We start from the raw sequence: 22,907 nt of genomic DNA, 5'->3' as shown, positions 1-22,907 counted from the left end.
GACTGGGAGTGTACCACACTGCTTTAATAAATGAGCTGAAGGCACCGTTGGCTCCCAGCCAGAAGGCCTCTGTTGACGGATGGGCAAATGGTATGCTACATGTCATGGTGGCGTCATTCCTCATGGCCCATGGCCACTATCTTGCCTAAGCACTTTTGCTCAGAGTTTCTCCATCTCATCGTTTCCCCGGACAAGTCATCTGTAATCTCCCAAGTAGCAACCCTGCCTCTCTCCTGCCTTCATTCTCAGGGAAGGATGGTTTTTTCTCAGGATGCCTGGAAGCTCAGTGACTCCTGGCTCGGAAGGAGTTAAGTCCAGCCCGGCTGCCTCCTGGGAACCTGTTCCCCTGGATCACTGTTGGCTTTCATCTTCATTATCTTGAATGACAATGCTGTCAGCACCCGGGAGGGGTCCTTGAACAGCCAGATGGTGGCTGGATTTTTCTGCTAGTCATCAGTTTTCGTCTGATTGCAGTCCAGATGCGGGGGTAGGAGGAGTTATTTCTCAGCACTCCCCCTGACTTCCACTGTTCAAGTACATTCCTCCAGGAGCCCTTAAAGTGGCTACCAAGGCTGAGAGAATTCCAGAGAGGTAAGATAGTGGATTCAATTCATTTAATAGATCTTGACTGAGCACCTACTATGTGCCGGCAACTACATCAGGCACTGAGGGTACAAGAATGAACAAAGCCAAGCTCTTCCTCCAGTGGATCTTATATTCTAGTAAACAAAGAAACAACTGTGGAGTCAGTCAAGAGCAGAGGGGGCTGGGAAGGAAAGATACAGCTGGTTACAGTACAAGGGGTCAAATGGTGATCAGCCCATGAGTGATGGCTAGAATTTGTTTTAGAAAAAGAGATTCTTAACAGCCTCTCAGAGAAGATAACTAGTGATTGCAACACTGAATGCAGTCACCTAGGTGAGCGGGGAAGAGCATTGCAGGGAGAGGGCAAGGACAGGGCTCTGAGTGTGGCGTGTCATTAGCACTGAGTATGGGGTGGGGAGGATGACACACTCTTTACATGATCAAAGAAGGCTCTGCTTTCTCTCATTCTAGCATTCTTACATTCATTCAGTGATCCTTTACTAAGGGTGCCATCGGTACCAAGTACTGCTTCAGCAACTGGGGATTTAGAAACACACATAATCATTTTGGGAACCCCTGGAATGCTGGGTGCTGGCATTTTGGCACCTCCAGAGTTTTCATTGACTTGTTTCACTGATTCCTGGCACTCAGGCCATCCATATCACTTCTCTTGCTTACCTCTTCCATCTCTCTCTGGATGACTTTTGTCTCTGCAGAGAATGGCTCCTCATTGTAAAGATATAAAACTCTGTCTCTCAACCCTGCTTCCTTCTGCATCCACCGTCATCACCAAAGAAGAGCTTGCAGAGAAGGAACTGACTTTCTCATCTCGGCCACCAGCGTCTGGCTTCAGTCCCACACGCTGCTCTGTGTACTGTTGGCAGCCTGGTTGTCACGTCTAAATGACATCTCTGCCGTCCTTACCCTTCCTGAACTTACCTGCTGATCTCATCACACTGGCACCTCCTTCGGCAGAGACCTCTTTGCGATTTTGGAAGAGGGCTCGCTGGAGATCCAGCTTACTCTTGAGAGCTCCCATCCGGTCCTGCCTTTCAAAGGCAGGCTGTTCCTGGGTTCTGTGGCTTTTTCTCATCTAGGAACTCACCCCCCTGGGGTACAGATGTATCTTCCCACCTGTCCCACTGGCAGCTTTATACTCAACATGTCAGTTACAGAGCCCTTCATCTCCCCTCCTCTGCTCTATCGGTGAGCCTCGCCCTTGTCCCTCGATGCCAGCGAGTGCACCTCGATGCCAGCTTGCCTTCTCCAGGAGCAGCCCCCATCTCAGCCCTCCTGTCATCAGCCATCTCTTGTGGTCCCCTTATCAGCCACCGTGTCTGAGTTCACATGGTCCAGATGTGAACCCAGCCCAGGACACTTAACTTTTTATTTCCAATCTGCTGAGCTAACTCAGAGATTGCTTTTTTTGGTAAATGATATCCCAGGTGGCACTAGTGGTAAAGAACCTGCCCGCCAATGCAGGAGACATAAGAGATGCAAGGTTTCATCCCTGGGTAGGGAAGATTCCCTGGAGAAGAGCATAACAACCTACTCCAGTGTTCTTGCCTGGAGAACCCCATGGACAGGGGAGTGGTCCACAGGGTCACACAGAGTTGGACACAACTGAAGTGACTTAAGCATGCACGCATTCCTTTGTAGGGGCTTGCCTGATGGCTCAGTGGTAGAGAACCCACCTGCCAGTGCAGGAGACTCAGATTCGGCCTCTAGGTCAGGAAGATCCCCTGGAGAAGGAAATGGCAACCTACTCCAGAATTCTTGCCTGGGAAATCCCAGGGACAGAGGAGCCTGGCAGGCTATAGTCCCTGGGGTTGCAGAAAGAGCCGGACACGACTCAGTGACTAAACAGCAACAACAATCTCTTTGTAGAGATGTGGCTCTTTTTATACAGTAGATGGGTTCCAAATTTTATGCATGATGTGTTTTTCTGGGTGGGGAGGGAGAGAGGGTGATAGATTACTAGTTTCAAGGAACTCTCTTAAATGCCCTGGGAGAAGCTGTGAATTGAAATAGCTCTTGTGTGCTAGTAGGGTGAGTCTTCTGAAAGTGAAAGCAAATCACTTTCACTTCCGGCTTCGTCTTTTTCGTTGGAGGAAACAGTAGTTTGCTGATTTCCAAAGGCTACTCTCAGCTTGGATATTTTAGCTTTATGCTTCTTCCTCATTTGTTTTGAAAGGTTACCTATATGATTTTCTTTAAGATTAGGTAAGATGAGAATTGTAGCAGGATGAAAAAACGTCCCCCAGATACATCAGGTCGTAGTCCCTGGAACCTGTAAATGGTCCCTTATTTGAAAAATAAGGAAAAGCCCATGGGAGATAATTCTGGCTGATGGGGGAGGAGTGGACCCTAAGTGCAACCCCCTGTGTCCTTATCAGAGGGAGGCAGAGGGAAATACACACCAAAGAGGAGAAGGCGAGGTGACCAGAGGCAGAGATTGGAGCGTGTAGGCGCCAAGACACAGGCTGCTGGCAGTCTCTAGGAGCTGAGAGAGGCGAGGAGCAGATTCTCCCCTGGAGCTAGCGCAGCCCTGTGACACCTCAAGTTTGGATTTCCAGCCTCTCAAGCTGTGAGAGAGTAAGTTTCTGTTCTTTTAAGCCACCAAGTTTGTATCACAGCAGATAGGGGATTTTCGTTGTTACAGTGTTTAATCACTAACTCACGTCAGACCCTTTTATGACCCTTTGGCCTACGGCCCTCCAGGCTCCCCTGTCCATAGGATTTCCCAGGCAAGGGTACTGGAGTGAACTGCCATTTCCTCCTCCAAGGAATCTTCCTGACCTTGGGGCTGAACCCAAGGCTCCTGCATTGGCAGGTGGATTCTTTCCCACTGAGCCACCAGGGAAGCCCAAGGGGATTTTTTTTTAAAATCAGGATTTAATAGAAATTAAAAAGAAGCTGTAAAAAAAAAAAGAGAGAGAGAGAAATGGCTATGTCTGTGTATTAAGGATGTCCTGGATAGCAGGTCTGTCTGTCCTTGGAATCAGGGTGTGGGACAGGCGGGGTTTGTGTCCTCAGCCCTGGCCTTCCCCAGCTCTGTTCTGATACTCTCCTAACCCTCCTGCTCTGTCTTCTCCCTCAAGAGTGGCAGTTCCTGTCCCGCATTCCCAGCCGCTTCCTCCACATCATGATGCTCCCCCACACCCGCACCTGCTTCTTTGTTCTCACTAATTGCAGCGCGGGAGATTAGCAGCATCCAGTCCCTTTTGGAGTTGGGATGGACCGGCAGTGGGAAGAACCAGGTGGGCTTTCTCCTCTGTCTCTGTCCCCACCCAGTGCCTGGAGACCAGACAAATATCCCAATTCTGAAATGAGCAAACTGGCCTCTGGAATGTTCCTTTATGATGCTTTTCCTTTAGGGCCCCTCCATAGTTTTGTGCAGCAAAGGCCAGGGGTCTCTGCAAGGTGCTCTTGCAGAGCTGCCTGGGATGCTTAGTCGTTAAGTTACCCATTTACTGGTCAACCACCGGAAGCACAAAAATGGGAACAGGAGTGCCTCAGGCTCTCAATTCATGTTTATAGGTGAAAGAATAGAGATGAACAGGTAAGTCATGGACTCAGAGAAACAGATATAACAAAGAAACATCAGTCAATAAAATGCTAGCAAGATTCAGGGAACTGTATGTCTCATGGGACAAGTGACATGAACTTTTGGTTCTGTTGTTTTCTAGTCTATGAAGTGAGGGTAATAATATCTACCTTATAAGACTATTCTAAGGATTAGATGGGGTAATTGTATAAGTGAAGTACCTAGCCCAGTATACAGTATAATGGCATTTTTGAAATTAGTGAACACTCAGTAATTGGCTGCAGTTTTTGTCCACTGTTAGGTAATGTACTTAATGCAGATAAAGAATGCATTGTCATGGGTCGTGGGATGCCCTGGGGTAACTGTAAAGTCTTGTACCAAGATCTGCCCTTTAATCAGGACAGGGAGCATGAAGTACTGATGACTCAGTTTGAACAAGGATATCTTGACCCAAAGGGCTGCAAAAAAAGCTCTGCCTACCAATGGACCTGGCCAGAAAATTCCTCCCTGTCTAAGGGGAAGGCCAAAGAGGACAGAGGGTGCTGTTGGCTTTGGGCAGACGCATCTGTCCGTGGTCACAGTGTCTCTAGGCATGAGTCACTGGCTCTGTCCTCACATAGAGGGCAAGGACAGGGGACACGCCATGTCATCGGACCTCACCGATGGGGTGGGTGGAGCTCTGTTCTTGTAGAAGGATGGCTGGGTCTAATTCCTTCTCTAGTGACAAGCTTCATGTAAACTTGGGCAAGTTGTCATAAAGATTTTCTCTTTCTTGATATCCAGCAAGAGGGTTAACTGAGATGAATATGTATTGACCTCTACTCTGTACCAGGCAGTGTATTAGGTTCTGGGAAGACAAGAGGAAAAGACATGGTCTCTGTCCTTGGGTCTTTGGGCAGCTTAGAGCTCCTAGTAGACTTGCACTGCAGGGAAGCAGCAGTGGCAGGTGCCCTCTGGTTCTGTGGATGTATTTACACACACACACAGACACACACACACACACACACCCCCCTTGGGCAGCCAAGGTGTGTGTCATGGTCTGAATATAAGCTTATGCAGTTTTCTCATGGGAAGGCCTCTTGGCTGATGACTCATGATCTTGTTATTTTTTTTAATATACCATTTATATTTATCAGGATGGATCGGGTTATGCTATTTATACTAACAGCCCCCAAATCTCTGTGGTTTAAATAACAGAGATGCATTTCTTATTCATATTAACAGTTCCATCTGCGGTGGGTGTGTGTATGTGGAGGATGAGGTCCTGCCCTATGTTGCATTCTGGGTCCCAGGCGGGTCCCAGCACTGGAATGTCAGAGCTCACAGTGGCCAGAGGAAGCTGGAACCTGAGGAGTCATGTTCTGGCTCTTGAAGACTTCTGCTCCTAGTTCACTGGCCAGAGCTAGTCACCCAGGCACTGTTCACTTCCAGGAGTTAGGGAAGATCGAGTCTACCTGTGATGGGGAGAGGAGAAACCAGTGGATTCCTGACAGCCTGAAGGACCCCTACGCTACACCGACTGGCTTCAGGTTTGAATTCTTAAGCTAGAGAATGTAACATAATGGTGTCTTTGAAAGAGGAGCTCGAGAAGCTGGTCAGAAACATGAGAGACGAGTGGGTCTGACCTCTCGGAAAAGTACCAGGAAAGCTGTGTCCACAACTATAAGGTCAAGTAGATCTACTGTGTAGGACTCTTTGTAACTCCCAAGGGCACACCTAATGCCATTGAAGCTTAAGTAAAATTTAGTGCTGCACAGTTCTTTGCCAGGCACCATGCCAAGGTAAGGGATACATGATTAACTGGGATCATTAAGAAAAATTTAGAATATATTTATTATATTGATTATAAGATCAGGGAAGCATCTTTTTGCATAGTTAAAACTAAATATTTTAGCAATATAAACAGTAAGACTTTTGTTACCTAAAAAAATTCTCTTAAATGGTACCTGGGGAATTGGAGCATCGCTGTTTCTTGTTTTGCATTTCCTTCCTGTACAGTTTGTAAGTGCTGAATCATGTGGGTAGTCTTCTGTTTCACTCCCTTTTTCTTATTTTCTTTCTTATTCATCATGCCTATGACTGTTGAGCATTTCTAGTAATGTACTGAAATTGAGCCACTTTGATTAAGCATTTATGTGTACATACACATGTACACACACACACACACACACACACACACACACACACCTGCCTGCTAGGAGATATGTGGGCTTTACCAAACAGAAACTCATTGGTTGGGGTCAGAGAAGGCACATGGCATCATTTTGGAGTAATCTTGCCTGTTAATTTCTACTCTGTTTTCCTCACATGCTCTTAGTCTTCGTTTGTGCAGGTGGTTGGAAAGAAAGCTTCTTAGATACCTTTGGCTCACTTTCGTAGAGATCTTTACTACCCAGTTAGTCAAACAGACATTTATCAGACATGGTCTCTACAACCAACGCATGGTGTGGGGAAAAGAAGAGAAGTGTCAGGTATGACCCACCCCCACTCTCTGGTAGTTTATAATTTAGGGATGGGGACATAAACTAGTAGGCACCTGCTGTGTGCCAGGCACTGTTCCAAGCCTATTCTGGATACATCATCTCATGTAAACCTATAATAGTCTCCAATAGCTTCTGTTTTTTTCTACTTTGTGATGAAGAGATTGAAACTTAGAGAAGACCACTGAGATTGTCATGCCTATGTAATAAGTGATAGAATTTATAAACAAAGCTAGAAGTCTCTTTTAAATCCAGTCTGTGCTCTTACCACAATGCCTGCCAGCCAACACAAAGCAGTTAGAGAACCCTATGGCAGAGTAGGCTCTCAGGATAGCAGAGATTTTTGTTTGATGTCTTCACCATTGTGTTTCCAGGGACTAAGTAAGAGCCTGACACAGATGCAGTGATGATCAAGGTGTCCTGCCTTCAAGGAGTATATAGTCCAGAGTGGTGAAACCGACAAGTGCATTTATCATGTCACTGTGGGGTATTGTGGACCTCAGTGCAGAGGCGGGTGCATCCCGTGAAGGTTTTCAGTAGACATATGGGTTTTAGACAGTGTGCATCTTGAGCAGCAGCCTGGAGAAGGACTGGAGGGGGCAAATATGGAGGTAATAAGGCCAGTCAAAACCTTGAATGAGTATAAATGAGAAGGGACTGGATCCAGACAGTAGCAGTGGGATGATGTTACAAGGGGTGGCACTGGAGATGTTAAGCATCGGCAATAAAGGAGCGAGAAGAACCTGGGAAGACCTGCACATTCCTGGCTTGTGCAACTAGGTGGATGATAGTGGACAAGGAGAAAGACCAGGTTTGACCAAAAAGATCCTCCCATGGGATGAGAACCTCCAAAGCCCAGGTTCTGTATTAAGGGCTTGTCTGGTGGCTCAGTGGTAAAGAATCCTCCTGCCAGTGCAGGAGATGCAGGAAACGTGGGGTTGATCCCCGGGTGGGGGAGATCCCCTAGAGGAGGAAATGGCAATCCGCTCCAGTATTCTTGCCCAGAGAATCCTGTGGACAGAGGAACCTGGCGGGCTACAGTCTGTGGGATCCCAAAGAGTTGGATATGACTGAGCACGCACACAGCATGCACACACCTGGTTCTATATTAGCTTTCTGACCTTGGGCAGAATTCTTAACCCCTGAGCCTTAGATTCTTATACTGTGGAAATACTAATTATACCTGCCTCGTAAGGTTATTGTAAGGATGGTATGAAATCATACACATAAAGCACTTAAAGTTTGACATGTAAATGCTGGCTGTTGGTAATTATTAATAATTAATAATGAATAACTAATGATGAATATGGATAAACTTATTGTAGTGGAGAAGTTAATATCTGGTAACCTGTATTCTCGTTTTAGCGAGTTGTGGCAAAAAGCTATACGAAAAAATAAAGAGAGGAGGAAAATTATTAATCAAGTATCTGTTATACTGCCAGGGTCTGTGTCTGGTCCTATACACTGTGTTTTGCAAATTTTCATTGTTTAACTATCATAACCATCTGTCAAGCTAAGAAAATGGTGCCTTAGGTAGAAGCCAGCCGAGTAGACCCAAGAATGTCTAATGACTCAAGATGTTTATTTCTCATTCTCAGAATGAGTATGTTGGGAGAATAAAGGAGGGGATGTCTCTGCTCCACACAGTGACTCAGGCCACAGGAAAGCTATCATCCACAAGTGATTTCTAAGCTCTGGACAGCAGAGAGCAAGATCGCGAGCAGTGAGTATGGGACCACATCTTTGCTGCTTGCTTCCCACTGGTTAGCATTTTGTCAGATAGGTGAACTCCAGGAGAGAGTAGAGGACAGAGGAGCTGGGCGTGCCACAGTCCATGGGGTCGCCAAGAGTCAGACACGACTTGGTGACTGAGCAACAGCACCTCTCGCGGCATGGAGGCTGGGGAATTGTCTCACCCCGACCAGGGTCCGCTGGACAGTTGCCCTTCTCCAGAAGAGGCCCAATTTATAGATGAAGAAACTGAATTTTTGAAAAACTAACAGCCTTCTTTAAGGGCACATTGATTATTTACAGGGATGTAAGATTCATGTTCAAGTTTGTCTCCCCCCATCAACCCCCTACGGGATATGTAGAGGATGGTTAGGGAGGCTGTGTGGGTTAAATGAAGTGGATTTGGTTGGATTAAGTACTTGATAACATATGTCTGTAAGTAAGTAATAAAGGAAGGATATTGAAAGGCAAGGTTGTTGAGTCAGCTCCTAGAGGATGTGGAGGGCTGGGAGCTGGTACCAAGGAGGCGTGGTGGTGCAGGTTGTTGGCATCAAGGGAATGAATGACTTGGTAAACCAGCAATGTGGGTGAGTAGCCACAGTCCTGCTGGAGTTGCCCTGGATGGCAGTATACTTTGAAAATGGAGGAGCTGAGATTTCCTAAAGGACAGCAGTGGGATACAGAGCTTGTGGCCAGAAAGCCTAAACTTCAAAAAAAAGTCATCTTGAGCATTTGTATATGTGCACTGTTTCTTAGCTCGGCCATGAATATTATAGAATATTAAACCGATGGTGAGCTTTGAGCTCACGTGCCACAGGGAGGAAATAAAATGTGATGTGATGATGGGCCTGACAGAAATTGGTTGTTGTGATCAATATCTTTGGATTACAGAGACCACAGGGGCCTGTGTGAACTTTCAAGTTGCTTGCCATCTGGAATCAGGCTGCTGCTGAAATCGATGAGTCCAGTTCTCTTCAAACTGGTGGTCTTTGAAGTTGCTTTTGAACGTGGGGATAAATCAGTGCATCAACATGTATTTATTGAGCATGTACCACATGCCCAAATATTTTCAGCACCAGTTCTTAGGATGACAATGGGGAACAGGAATGAGGAATAGTCTGCAGCCTTGGCTGGAATCCAGTTGTAGAGAGGATGCCCTCCTGGGGAGTGGTTGAGGGATCACAGAAAAAGCCCTAGATGTTGGGATGACCTAAATTCTCATCCACTGAGTTCTGTGAGCCTTTGACAAGTTACTGGGTTGGCTGGTCTTTGGGTGTCTCATCCATTTAACAGTGGACTTCCCTGGTGGCTCAGATGGTAAAGAATCTGCCTGCAATGTGGAAGATCCAGGTTCAGTCCCTGGGTCAGGAAGATCCCCTGAAGAAGGGAATGGCTACCCCCTCCAGTATTCTTGCCTCCAGAATTCCATGGACAGAGGAACCTGGCGGCTACAGTTCATAGGGTCACAAAAGAGTCAGACACAACTTACCAACTAAACAACAACAACAATAGCAAATATTGTGAATGAGTGTGTGCTCTCAAATAAACCACCTGTATTTTTTTTTAATGAAAGATTTTCTCCTACTTTTTGCATTAAAAATGCCCTGACTGTTGAAGGACTGTTAAACATACACATGAACAAATTTTATAAACTGCACTCTGACCCTGCACCATTCATTGACTGAGCCCGGGAGCCCCACATTGGAATCTTCAGCGCCCCGTTCCCTTGTGCCCCGCCTTGAGTAGGAGGGGAAATGCCATGTATTCAACACGTATGAACTGGCCCTTGTATCATAGGGAGAAATGAGTATTTGTGCCATTTGAGTAGGTATAGTAATATCCCCATTTTTATAGTTGTAAACTATCCAAGGTCAAGTTAGTTAGGGAGCTGGGGTCTATACCTGCAAAGGCCCTTTGACCACCCACCCTGTTCTCGCTTCCTCCCTCCATCCTTCAGCTTCCTGGTCTGTCAGCTGTGGATAATGATTTTGTCCTGTCTTACTGCTGACGCCCTCAATAATATTGACCTAGCAGGAAGTTGTAAGGCATAACTAAAAATAATGACAGGGAAGCCTTCTGCCAATAGAAGGTATGCTGCTGCTTGCTAATTCACGGATGAGCCCGGCAGTGATGGGAGGGCAGATTTATTAGGCAGCTATTTATCTAGTGGATTTTTCCTGCCCTCAGTTCAATTAGGAGGCTGCATCTGGCTCCAGCAGCTCTGTCCTCTATATTTTTGCTCTGTTACCTTCCGTGATCTCTCCATATGTGGATTTGTGGGACTTCACGACCACTCGCAGCACTGTTACTTTGGGAGTTGGGTTTGGGGATGCTGTGTTGGGTGCCCAGCCATGAAAGCCGTGGGGTCTGCCCCAGGGGTCTCCCAGTCTAGAGGGAGGGCACAGATGAGTAAGTGACCAGAGCAGCAAGGGGTGGTGAAGCTAGAGAAAGGCCCCGAACTCAGCGCTATGGAATGCCTTGCCTCTGAGTGAAGGAGAGAGAAGAGGCAGTCAGGGGGGCCTTCCTCAAGGAGTGACACTGGCAGAGTCTGAGACATGGGCCCTTGCAGGGGTCAGGCGCTTAAACTCTGGAGCCCACCAGCCCCTTTCTGGCTGGGAGACCTTAAAAGTGTTGTGAAAATGTTAGTTGCTCGGTTGTGTCCTGCCCATAGACAGCTAGATGGACGGATGGACAGCTAGATAAGACATGCTGTGCTGGCTTAGTTGCTCAGTCGTACTCAACTCTTTGCAACCCCGTGGACTGCAGCCTGCCACGCTCCTCTGTCCCTGGAATTCTGGAAGCAAGAATACTGGAGTGGGTAGCCATTTCCTTCTCCAGGGCATCTTCCCAACCCAGGGATCAAACCCAGGTCTTTTGCATTGTAGGCCGATTCTTTACTGTCTGAGCCACCAGGGAATTGACTTTCTCTCTATGGCTGTGATATGGAGGTGGCGAGACTGTCATCATAGCATGACAGTAGGGCTGTCTTGAGCACTAAGTGAATTTTTACATGCAGAAGGCTTACAACAGTAGGTGATACCTGAGTAGTTTAAGCACGAGTGTGCGTGGACCTGTGTATCCCCAGCAGAGGCATCAGCACCTGCACGGGCTGGTGGTGAGAATGTGTTTGCACAGGGCTGGGTGGGAGTTGGGGCTGGAGGCCGGTGTCAGGCAAAGGGGGACCTACTGAGGCTCGGGTGTATATATTTGACATTGTGTGCGTGCGTGTGTGTGTGTGTACATACACACCTGTGGCACTCACTCAGTGTCTTAACTCCAGGGACAGGTTGTGGCAAGTGAGGTCGGATGGAGGAGGATGACCTGAGAAAATGGTGACAGTCCATCACACTTGCCTTTCCAGGACAGCATTCCGGAATTGGAGATGACTGAGTGAGAGTCATGGAGGGGATATTAATTTGGGGCGCTAGAGAGACCTGACCTAGAATCTTGGTCCCCAACATATCTATCTATCTGTTCCTCCATCTGTCTAGCTACCACTCAATTAATCACCCATCACTCCATATATTTATATCTATGCAAGTTTTATCTATCTCTCTCCCCTCCTCTATCCATCTATCTAGCTATCTACCAGTCATCTATCTCTCTGTTTACTTATATCTCTCTGTGTTTTATAGCTGTCTATCTACTTATCAATCATCCTACTTATCAATCATCCATCTCTCTATTTATATCTATGTATATCTTATCTAGGGGGCTTCCTAGATAAGAAAGCTTCCTAGGTAAGCTCAAATCTTCAGCTGGTAAAGAATCCGCCTGCAGTGCAGGAGACCCCAGTTTGATCCCTGGGTCAGGAATCCCTGGAGAAGGGATAGGCTACCCACTCCAGTATTCTTGGGCTTCCCTGGTAGCTCAGATGGTAAAGAATCCACCTGCAATACTGCAGACCTGGGTTCAACTCCTGCTTTGGGACGATCCCCTGGAGGAGGGCATGGCAACCCACTCCAGTATTCTTGCCTAGAGAACCCCCAGGGACAGAGGAGCCTGGTGGGCTGCAGTCCACGGGGTTGCAAAGAGTTGAATATGACTGAGCAACTAAGCCAGCACAGCATGTCTTATCTAGCTGTCCATCCGTCCATCTAGCTGTCCATCCGTCCATCTAGCTGTCATCCACCTCTATTACGTACAGTTTATCTGTCTATATATCATCTATCTATCTACCTATCAATTAGTCAGCCATCTCTTTATTTATATTTATACATGTTCTCTCTCTCTCTCTTTCTCTCTCAAAACCGGACTACCTCTTGAGGATTAAGTCAGGCAGGAGAACCCAGATGCTGCCCTGCTCTGCTCCGAGATAGTTTTTCACTCCTCATTTCTTTCCCACACAGACCACAGTGGGGCGTTGTCTGCGTCAAGCCTTGAGTTTCTATCTCGTAGATACTTTCTATTTGTGAAAACTGTGCAAGCGTCCAAAAGCCAGGCCATGCCTTTGTGTGCTCATTTAATGAGCAAATTGAATGCAAAAGAGGAAAAGTTTGGAGATAATTGGACTCAGGAGGGTTGCCTGTTTTTTGGGAGGTGATGAGCAGTTGATGGTCTCATAAGAAGTGCTTATGATGATCTGTACATGGTTCAGCAGCTGCGTGCCTTCCTTTTGAAGCACCTCCGGGAGGTTTTCCCTTCATGATGAACCCTCCCCATTCTCTGCAGATGCTGAACTCACAGGGCGACGGTATGGATGGAAACACACACATCTTCCAGCACCATCCCCTGTGGGAAAGGTAGAGAAGGAGCTCAAATCTTTGCTGTAATTCTGTCGAGGCTTCATTTTTCATGGCCGGCCGGTCGTGAAAGTCACAGCCTGAAGTCACAGCCCCAAGTGTGTGGGCCCCTGGGCTGAGTTGATGGACAGGTGCCTGCACTTTGCACTCTGCTCTGTTTCCAAGATTGTACCTCAGATTCAAAGAGTTCTGTTTGGTGGTTGTCGAAGCCACTGTACCCACATGTCTTAGAACACATGAAGGCCACACAGTGCTTTTTCTCCAATGGCAGATTTGCCCGGCATGAAGAAAGAACATAATTGGAAAATGGGCAATATTCACATAGCAATTACTATGCCTGTTAATGAGGTTTACATGAAGGCTTCCAGTGAATGGATGAAGAACAGTGAGTTTGGCATTCATGTTGAGCAGCTGGACAGCCTGATAAGGGAGCAGATGAGGGGGGCCTGGGCTTAGCCAAGGGGAGCAGGACCAAGAGAAACCCTCGCCTTGGTTCTCCCCTTGCTCAGTGCTGCCCTGGTCTCCTTACTGTCCTGGGAGAAACTGAGCCTGTTAGACTCCCAGCTCCAGACTGCACCGCCCCAGCCAAGAGGGAGAGGAGCCAGTTTGGCTAGGTTGTGGGCCCCCTCGGGCTGTGCTCAAAGTGTAGCCGGTGGTAAACTATTAAATCTCCTTTCCTTGGTATTAGGACCTGTGGTAACTTTGGAGGACCACGTGTCAGGGAAAGCAGCATTACCATATTGTGTGTGAAGGTCTGAGCCTAAATCAAGGCTCTGTTAGTAACATCTATGTATTCCTCGGATATATAATTTGGCTGCAGGGAGCTGCGGTTTCCTCATCCATAGGAAAGTTAGTCTAACGGAAGTGAACGGTTTACATGACATGACATTATGCATATGGTGGTTGCTGCTTCATTCAGTGTTCTCCTGAGCAATAGAACCAATGGGAGCTATAGATATAAGCAGATACAGATATACATATTCCCAGAGGCTTTGGTGTTAGGGGTCGGCTCACATGACTGTTGAGCCTGGCAAGTCTGAAGTTTATGGGGCAGCCAGCAGGCTGGGACCTCAGGCAGGAGAGAATGCTGCAGTCTGAAGGCAGAACTTCTTCTTCTCTGGGAAAACTCCACCTCAAGTTTTGCCCCAGAGGCCTTTGACTGATTGAATGAGGCCCACTCCCATTATTGAGGGTCCTCTCTTTTACTTAAAGTTATTTGACTGTAGATGTTGCCCGTATCTATCTACAAAATACCTTCACAGGAACGCTGAGACTAGTGTTTGGTGAATAACTGGGGACTCTAGGCCAAGCTGACACATAAAACGAACCATCCCAGTCACTGTCATTGTCATGGGTGTGCCAGAAACCAGGTGCTATGTTTGGCCCCATTGGAGGTTATTGGCAAACTGTCACTTGCTGGCCTGACACACACCTGGTGTCTTAGCTCCAGGGACAGATTGTGGTGGATGAGGTTGGGTTGAGAAGGATGACTTGAGTGATTGAGGCGCTTAGAGGAGGGTGACAGACCATCATACTAGCCTTTCGAGGAGAGATCCTGGAATTGGAGATGATTGAGTGAGAGTTAAACGTATGTTATTGAGAGGATATTAATTTTGGAAGTCAGACAGAGCTGACGTGGAATCTTGGCCCCAAGACATCTTCTTTCCCACCCCACATTATGATCAGTAACTTAATCCTAATGATAGTTTTTTTTAAATTTGTTCTGTAAAATGGGAAAAACCGTTATCGTTAAAGCTCATTGCAAGAGTGTGGAGTATATCTGGTGTGATTTGAACACTCAGTAAATTTTTGTTTCCCTCTCTGTATCTGTTCAGTGTTCATGTGATATTTGTTTCAATCTTAAGATTTTCCTGTATGGGCTTTTAAGTTGGGAGCATTACAGAATGCAAGGGAGTTAAACTGGAAACACCTATCAAAATGGGGAAGAGTGTGTTGCTCAGCAGTGCCTGGGCTTACTGTGTTCTTAGCGAAAATGCATTTCCCCGGGAGCTTTTGTTTGTTTGTTTGTTGGATGGGCTGGGCTGGGTCTTCGTTGCTGCATAGGCATTCTCTATGCAAGGAGCGTACGAGCAATGAGCGGGGGCTACTTTTTGTCGTGGTGCATGGGCTTCTTACTGCGGTGGCTTCACTTGTGGCAGAGCACAGGTTCTAGAGCAGGCAGGCTTCAGTAGTTGTGGCACATGGGCCCAGTAGTTGAGGCTCGTGGGCTCTGGAACTCTGGCTTGGTAATTATGGTGCGTGGGCTTAGTTGCTCTGCGGCATGTGGGATCTGCCTGGACTGGGGATTGAACCAGTGTCCCCTTCTTTGGCAGGTAAGTTCTTAACCACTAGACCACCAGGGAAGCGCTCTTCCCCGCATACACACACACACAACATCTTTGAGCAGAAGATATAGAGTATCCTGAGCAGTGTTTTGTCATCTGCGTGGAGAGCTGAGATAGGTAGAGGTGGAGGACTGTTTCCTGATGATGGTGTTCACATGGGACCAGCAGCACATCACTGCCTCTGAAGATGAGTGCTCACTCTTCTCCATCCTTTCTCATGTGTCCCCTGGTCTATTAGGCAAAAGGGGTCCTACATGCGAGATGCACCTTTTCTACCAAGATGTGGCGGGGGGGAGCAGCATGGGCACCCTGTTCTGCTTCTGGGGTACTTGACTGTCAGGGGCTGAACAAAACAATCTATGTGATACTGGTTATATTTCTACAAGCTTGACATGCTTATCTGGAACAGCTTCTTAGAACGGCACTTCTTAATGCACTAGATGTTTCTGATAGCACCCCTGCAATAGACTGGATGTCTGTGTCATCTCCCGTCCCCAGTCATTCATATGTTGAAATCTAGTCCCTAAAGTGGTGGTATTAGGAGGTGGGACCTTTGGAGTTAGTTATGATTAAATGAGAGCATAAGGATGGAACCCCATGAATGGAATTAGTGCCCTTATAAGAGTCACCACCACCTGCTCCACCACTACTGACTCCAAAGAGTCCGACATGAGTGAAGCAGTCTACTTAGCACATATACACGTCGAGGGGGTGACACAGTCACTCAGTGGTGCTGTCACAAACATCTCCTGCATTCAGAAGTGCCATTCTAAGAAGCAATAAGCTATCCCAGATAAGGATGTTGAGCTTCTGGAAATATACCCGTATCACACCCGGATTTCAGACTCCCCAACCTCCAGAATTATGAGAAATAACTTCTTTTTTTATTAGCCAGTCAGTGTATGGTACTTTGTCATAGCTGCCTGAAGTGACTTAGGACAACCACTGAAACCAAATCTAAACTAATAGCCTGAATTTATATGCTAACTTGGTACCACCTAATGGGAGGAAAAACCAGCAAGCCACCAGAACCAAACACAAGAAATATACCTGTATGTTGTCTTCTTCTTTCTTTGTCTCCTTGAGGAAGCTGTGAACTCCGTGAAGGACAGTCGGTTTTCTTTTCATCTCTGTGCTTCATTGTCTAGGGTCTGGTGTGCTGTCAGGGCCTAGTTCGTGTTTATTGGATGAGTGAACAAACTGTGAAGGAACATCCTGATCAGTGTTGTGTTCTTGGCCTGGACAGCTGTTGAGGTCTGACTGTGTTTATGGAATGAATTACTCTACACAAAGGGAAACTCAGCAATGCACCAGCATCCTAAGGGGATATCTCAGAGGATCTGTTAGATGGATGGACCATCTGTGCCCTGGCCACGTGGATCAAAGATAAATGTGTGATTGAGTGAGGTCTTAGCAATGACAACCAACCCTGGCTGGAATGTGTGCAATGCAAGGCTCTGGTTTGAGTCCTGGTTGCCCTTGGGGACTTGAGTAGATGGAAATGGCATTGTGTTACAGAGAGCCATCACTTGGGCAAACATCTGGGGGATGTAATGACAAGGGAAAGGCAATACATGCCCAAAAGAGCCTTGTCCAAAACGAAACTGTCTGTCACAAGCTATGGGCAGGTGAGTTACTCTTTTGGAATCCTAGGAAGGCAGAGTAGGGCAAGCATGATTCCCAGTACCTTCAGAGCTTGCTGGAGCTTATTAGCATGACCAAGATCTCATGAACAGGTTCTCTGGGGCCTCTGTTCCTGGAGCATCAGATATTAAGTCCTCTTGAGGAAGAAAAGATATGAGTTTTTAAGGTCTATATTTACATGTGTTAATTGTCTTCTGCACTGGTCCACTAGATTAAACCTATCAAAACAAATTTTTCAAATCTCTTTAAGTGGCATCATTATGTCCCAAGGTTGACATCTCAGAGTCATCCTTAGAAGCGTGTTCTCTCTTCAGTTTTCCCTCTCCTTGCGCCTGTCTTGCTTAGGTCTTCAGGTTGAGCTTTAGACCAGGTTGTCCATTCCCTCCTGGCGTTGCCGGCAAGTTTTTTCACCTCCATCTGTCACAGCCTTGGGCAGGGTTCCCATCCTCTCTGGCCTGGACTGTCATACTAGCCTGGTTTCCTCCTCCCTTTGGCTTCTAATCCATCTTTCTCCTGCTGCCACAGTGGTTTTTCTAAAGCTCAGAGCAGCACATGCAGCCCCTGCTTAAGCCTGCTTGGTCACTCCTCATTGCCTCTAGAACAAGTCCAAACAGCTTAATAGGATGTATAAATCTATTCCCAGGCGGGGTCCTTCCTGGCCTTGGGCCCTACCTCTGTACATCAGATCTCAACTTCCCCACTCTCTAGATCTGACATATTCTCCCATGTTTCCAAGATTTGGAGATTCTTTTTCCCTCTTGGAAAGCATATTAACTTTTTCTGCCTGTCAGACACCTCCTTATTCTTCAAGACTTCAGGTTTTGTTGGTAGAACTGAATTGCAGGCAAATGATGACTCAGAAGGTGCCGAGACCGGCAGGCTTCTGTGAAATGCATGGCTTTCTTTTCGTGGAAATTCTCTCCAGCTCAAGCCAGCAGTGCTGCACAAGGGAACCTGGTTTGTTCATGCCTTTACTCGCTCTGCTAAATTGTGTTTTATTAATGTGTGTGATTGTACTGATGCTCAGGCTACTGTGCTAATGGCTGATAATTGCCTTAATGAGATATTTGTGAGAAATACAGTAATGCCAGGAGGAATGAAAGCAGTCCCACCACAGCTGGTGGTGGAACAGCCCTTTGGCTGACTTCAGGGAGGAACAGCTCGTAGGATTCTGGCAGTTAGAATAAGGAAGAGCTCCAAGTTCCCCACTTATTTTGAATGCCCAAGTTACCCAACTTCCACTCAAAAGTTAACTACGCACATGTCAGGAGGGTACATGATGCTGGGTAGCACATCTCAGAGGCAGATGATAATCAGTTTTCCCCATACTGTGTGTCCATCCAAGTTCAGTCCCCTGGGGCTCCGTTCCATGCTGTTTTCACCACGGGATCCAGGGTGGTGAGGCCACCCCATCAAGACTATTGTTGGTCATCCTAGCAGAGAGAGGAAGGCGCACAACTGGTTCTTAAAGCTTCCTCTTCATCACTTGTGTTCTTATTTCATTGCCCAGAGTAAGCGATGTAGCCATGCCTGGGCAGAGCAGTTCTGTCCTGATGTACTCAGAGCCTGACAATGGTATTGTGAGTAGCCTGAGGGTCACTGTAGCACGGTATAGTGGTGTGTGAAACTCCTGTTGTCACGTCCTCAGAGAAATACAATCCCCGTGCACACATCACCATTTGGACTGCATCTGTGTCAGATCTTAAGCATCCTTGGGATGGGGAGATTTCTGGGTCTCATTTACATTTGATCCCAGAGTTGTGCAAAGTGCCTCCTTCAAGGTTTGCAAACACTCAGCAAATAATAGTTGATTAAATTTATATGTGACTGAAGAAGGCTTGTCATCTGGATTCCCACCCCCCTCGCACACACACTTATTTGTGTCAAGCACCTTTGTGACAGGTGGGGAGGGGTTGCATGTGTTCTTTTGTTGACTTCTCCCAGCTCTCAGGCAAGTCTCCACCCTTCTTATTCCAGATAAAGAGATGGAGAAACTTAAAGATTCAGGAACTTAAAAATTTCGTATGTGGTTGTAAACACAAAAGCTTATAAGTAAGCACTTACTATGCACTGGCCCCTATTGTAAGCACTTCTTATGGATTAACTTACTCACTTCCCAACAGTTCTGTGAAGCAGATGGCTATCATCCTGGTTTTGTAGACGATGAAGCTGAGCGCAGAAAAGTTGAGAAGGTTAGCCAAGGTCACACAGCTTGGAAGTGGCAGAGCTGGGATTTTTATCCAGGCAAGCTCTCTCCAAGGCTTTGCTCTTTATAACTCTCTGTGGTCTCACCTGCTGTGCCAAACTACTGATCACACTGGGTTTTGGGGAGTTGCACAGTTTGAAAGTGCAAAGGAGAAGATTTGAGGTCAGTTCTGAGTCTCATTGACTCTCTCTGAGCAGGGCAGCTGGCATTCCTGAGAAGTTTCAGGGGCCTGAGTACTGCTCTGGGGACCAGAATGTAAAGATAAGTAAGCCCACTTCCCATTTTCAAGGAGTTTATAGTTGGGGAGATGTCATATTACAGATAATTTCAATGTAATGACATAGCCACGTTCTTGGAAAGTGTTCAAGAAGCTATTTGTTTTTGTCCAATATGTGATGATGTAAAGAGGTGTTTTTGCTGAAGGTCCAGTAAGCACTGCATCTAGAAAACACCAGGTTCATTTGTACAGCCCCAGACTGTCCTGAAGGCCAGACTCAGACTCTGGGCCATTTGAACGTGTGTTTATAGCTAGGTTTGCTGCCGCTGTCTCCGGATTTGGTTTCACAGTTACGTCTGATCCTCTCAACTCCTTCAGGGAACCTTGCTTTAATCTGATTTTATTTATTTCTTCTTCTTCTGGATGATGTGACCCTTTATTCATTCATTCATTCATTCTACTTGTCCATCCATTCATTCACTTAACAGACACTTAAATTTTACCTACTGGTTTTGTTTTGCTTTTGTATTTTTGTGGTTTTTTGGACCAGGCATAACTTCTCAGCACAGGAAATACAAGTGGTGAATAATACAAAGACTGTTGTCTTAAGCTTAAATTCTACTGAGAGACAGTAAAAGAAGTCAGACACTAGAAAGGTCCCATATTGTATGATTCCATTTATGTGAACCGTCCAGAATAGTTAATCTCTGGAGACAAAATTCCAAGTTGATCATGATGAAGGTTTGTTGGGGAAGGGGGCAGAGAGGAGATGGGGAGAAGCTGCCTAGTGTATAGGGGTTTATTTGGAGTGATGGCACTGCTTTGGAAGTAGAGATGTTGGGTGCACAGCACCGTGGATGCACTACATGGTGCATCCATTCACTTTAAAGCAGTTAATTCTGTGGCATGTTGCATTTCACTTCGATAAGTTTATTTAAATGGTGAAAAAAATTCTAGAGAGGAAAGATGGACATTAAACAATGCTTACAGTCATAGTGAATGTTTCAGAATAGAAGAAAGGAAAGGGAAGGGAAATAGGACATCATGTGGGAGGGGGCGATGGGCTGTCATTTTACATAGGGATGTATTTGGGGACAGTTGAGGGATCCTGAGGGAGGCGGGGGAAAGAACGTCCCAGGCAGAGGGCACAGCAAGGCAAAGGGCTAAAGAGAGCGTGGCCATGTTACGGAGTCCAAACTCATACTGCTTGCTGTACAATACACCAGTGAATCAAGAGACGAAGTGCTGGACAAGAAATAGCAACTTTATTCAGAAAGTCTGTTGATCAAGAAGGTGGCGGACTAGTGTCCCAAAGAACTGTCATCTGAGCTAGAATTCAGGCTTCTTTTATACGAAAAGGGGAAGGGGTGCCAGAATTCTTTGTTCTTGAAGATGTCCACCTAGGTCTAGTCACAATGTTCCTATAAACCTCCAGCAAGACAAATGTGATTCTCTGTTCTGCAAGTGTTTGTCTCCATATGAATGGAAAAGTGTTATACCTCTAAAGGTCAGAGCCGAGAGAATAGGCTGTCTTGTATATTTTGGGGTATAGACAGCATTCTTAACTTTATAGCAAATGCAATAGTATACCAAAGGTAAAGAAACAGCTCCAGTATGGAGTCATATTTGTTCTTCCCTATTATAGCCATTGCAGTCTAGAAACAGGCTGAGTGAGGAGGAGGGTGAGACAGCACTTCCTCTGTCCCCCAAGTGCCTTTGTACAAATTAGAAAGACAACTCATTGGAGGTACAGCCTGAGGGCAGGGCTCATGAGAGGGGTGGGTGGATTTTCACCTGCCCTGTCCACTCCCCTTGTTCAGGGCATGGTGTGTTTTGTCACATGGTGGCCCTGCTAAGAGCTGAGGTCAGACAGGGAAAGTCACGTGTAGGGTGTTTACTCCAAGTGAAATGGAGTAAGAGAACCACTGGAGGGCTCCCAGCAGGGTAGAGATGACCCGCTTGCTTTTCAAAAGAACTCCTCTGGTTCCAAGGATCAAGGAAGGGATATAGTTAGGAAACAAGGCCAGTAATTCAGGCAAGAGATACTGCTGGCTTGGACCAGAATTGCAGTAGCAATAGTGGTGGGAAGTAATCAGAATCTGGATGTGCTTTCAAGGCTGGTTCAGTACTTTGACTGTGCCAACTAACAGAAAGCAAGGAGTCAGTGGTGAATCTAGTATCTCACTGAGCAGCAATTAATAGAAGGAATGAGGGAGACTTCCATTTTCTGTAATGGGGAAGATCATAGGAATAACCAATTTCAAAGAGGATATTAGTAGTTTGGTTTTAGTCTTATGGAATTAGCAATGCTTTTCAGGCAGATAGCTGCGTGCAGACACTGGACCGGCAGGTGGCTGGCTACGAGCCTGCGGTTCTAGAGCGAACTTGGGCTAGGAGATAGAGTTTGGGAGTTGCCGGCATTTAGGTGGCTTTTCAGGCCATAAGCCTGGCTGAGATTGGTAAGAGAATGAGTGTAAGCAGAGAAGGGGAGCCTGAACTTGGCTGCTCTCTCTTCGTGCCCTGGAAAAATAAAATCTGGGCTGCACTGGGAACATTGGGGGCCGGTTTAGTTATTTTTAAAAACAGATTTTTTTTTTTTTAAAGCAAAGAGTTACAGCCTTACTCCCAGGGGAAAATAAAAGTAGGTTGCTCATGGCATCAAAACCACACAAATACAGCTGGCTCTCTGCAGAGCTTTCCCTGAGAAGCAGTGCCCAGGTATGTGCATGATAAGTGTTTATTGTACTGAACAGCAGTGAGTGTGGATGTGGGTTCTTGCAGCCATCTTTCTCATATGTGTGTCCCTAGCAGCTAACAAGTCATCTGAAATTCAGAGGTGCCAAACACATGGTTAGGGCTCCCGAGATGGCACTAGTGGTAAAGAATCTGCCTGGCCATGCGGGAGATCCAAAAGACGTGGGTTTGATCCCTGGGTTGGGAAGATTCCTAAAGTAGGAAATGGCAACCCACTCCAGTATTATTGCCTGGAAATTTCCATGGACAGAGGAGCCTGGAGGGCAGAGGAGTCCATGGGGCTGCAAAAAGTTGGAACCGACTGAACATACACACAAAAATACATGTTTGAAGAATGAATGGAGGGATGGCCTTTGCCCTCTGTGCTTGGAGACCAAGGTATAAGGATCCAGTTTTCTTATTTTATTGTTAATTTGTGGTTTGAACCAAAGAGGCTTGTCTATACCTTGGGTGTTGGAGATTAGGTCCATCTTCATGGGTTGAAGTTTCAAAAATTTTGCACATAGGGGTCTTAGGCAATTGCCGAAGAGAAATCCCAAACTGTTATGAACAAAGGCAGCATTGTTGGAATCAGTGAATGACTTCCCAAGAAGACTACTCTGGCCAAAATTCATTTGTGTGTACCCCCTCTGGAGAAGAAGTTGACTTAATGAGCC

At 46.4% G+C, this 22,907-nt stretch overlaps 1 protein-coding gene across 3 annotated transcripts in view; it reads left to right on the top strand.

Moving 5' to 3' along the window:
- LARGE1 (LARGE xylosyl- and glucuronyltransferase 1) overlaps positions 1-22,907 on the top strand; it is a 606,971-nt gene that overhangs the window by 97,202 nt on the left and 486,862 nt on the right. Inside the window, exon 1 of one of the 3 annotated variants that reach the window (XM_052639334.1) lies at positions 8,317-8,335. The exons of the other annotated variants lie outside the window; for them this stretch is intronic. The gene's annotated coding sequence lies outside the window, so the exon portion shown is untranslated. Of the gene's footprint in view, positions 1-8,316; positions 8,336-22,907 lie in introns of those variants that run through there. 3 annotated transcript variants of the gene reach the window in all.

Source organism: Budorcas taxicolor, chromosome 5 (assembly GCF_023091745.1).
Source record: "Budorcas taxicolor isolate Tak-1 chromosome 5, Takin1.1, whole genome shotgun sequence".
Lineage (NCBI taxonomy): Eukaryota > Metazoa > Chordata > Mammalia > Artiodactyla > Bovidae > Budorcas > Budorcas taxicolor.
Note: the sequence above shows the minus strand (reverse complement) of the source record. Positions and strands in the feature narration are given on the sequence as shown.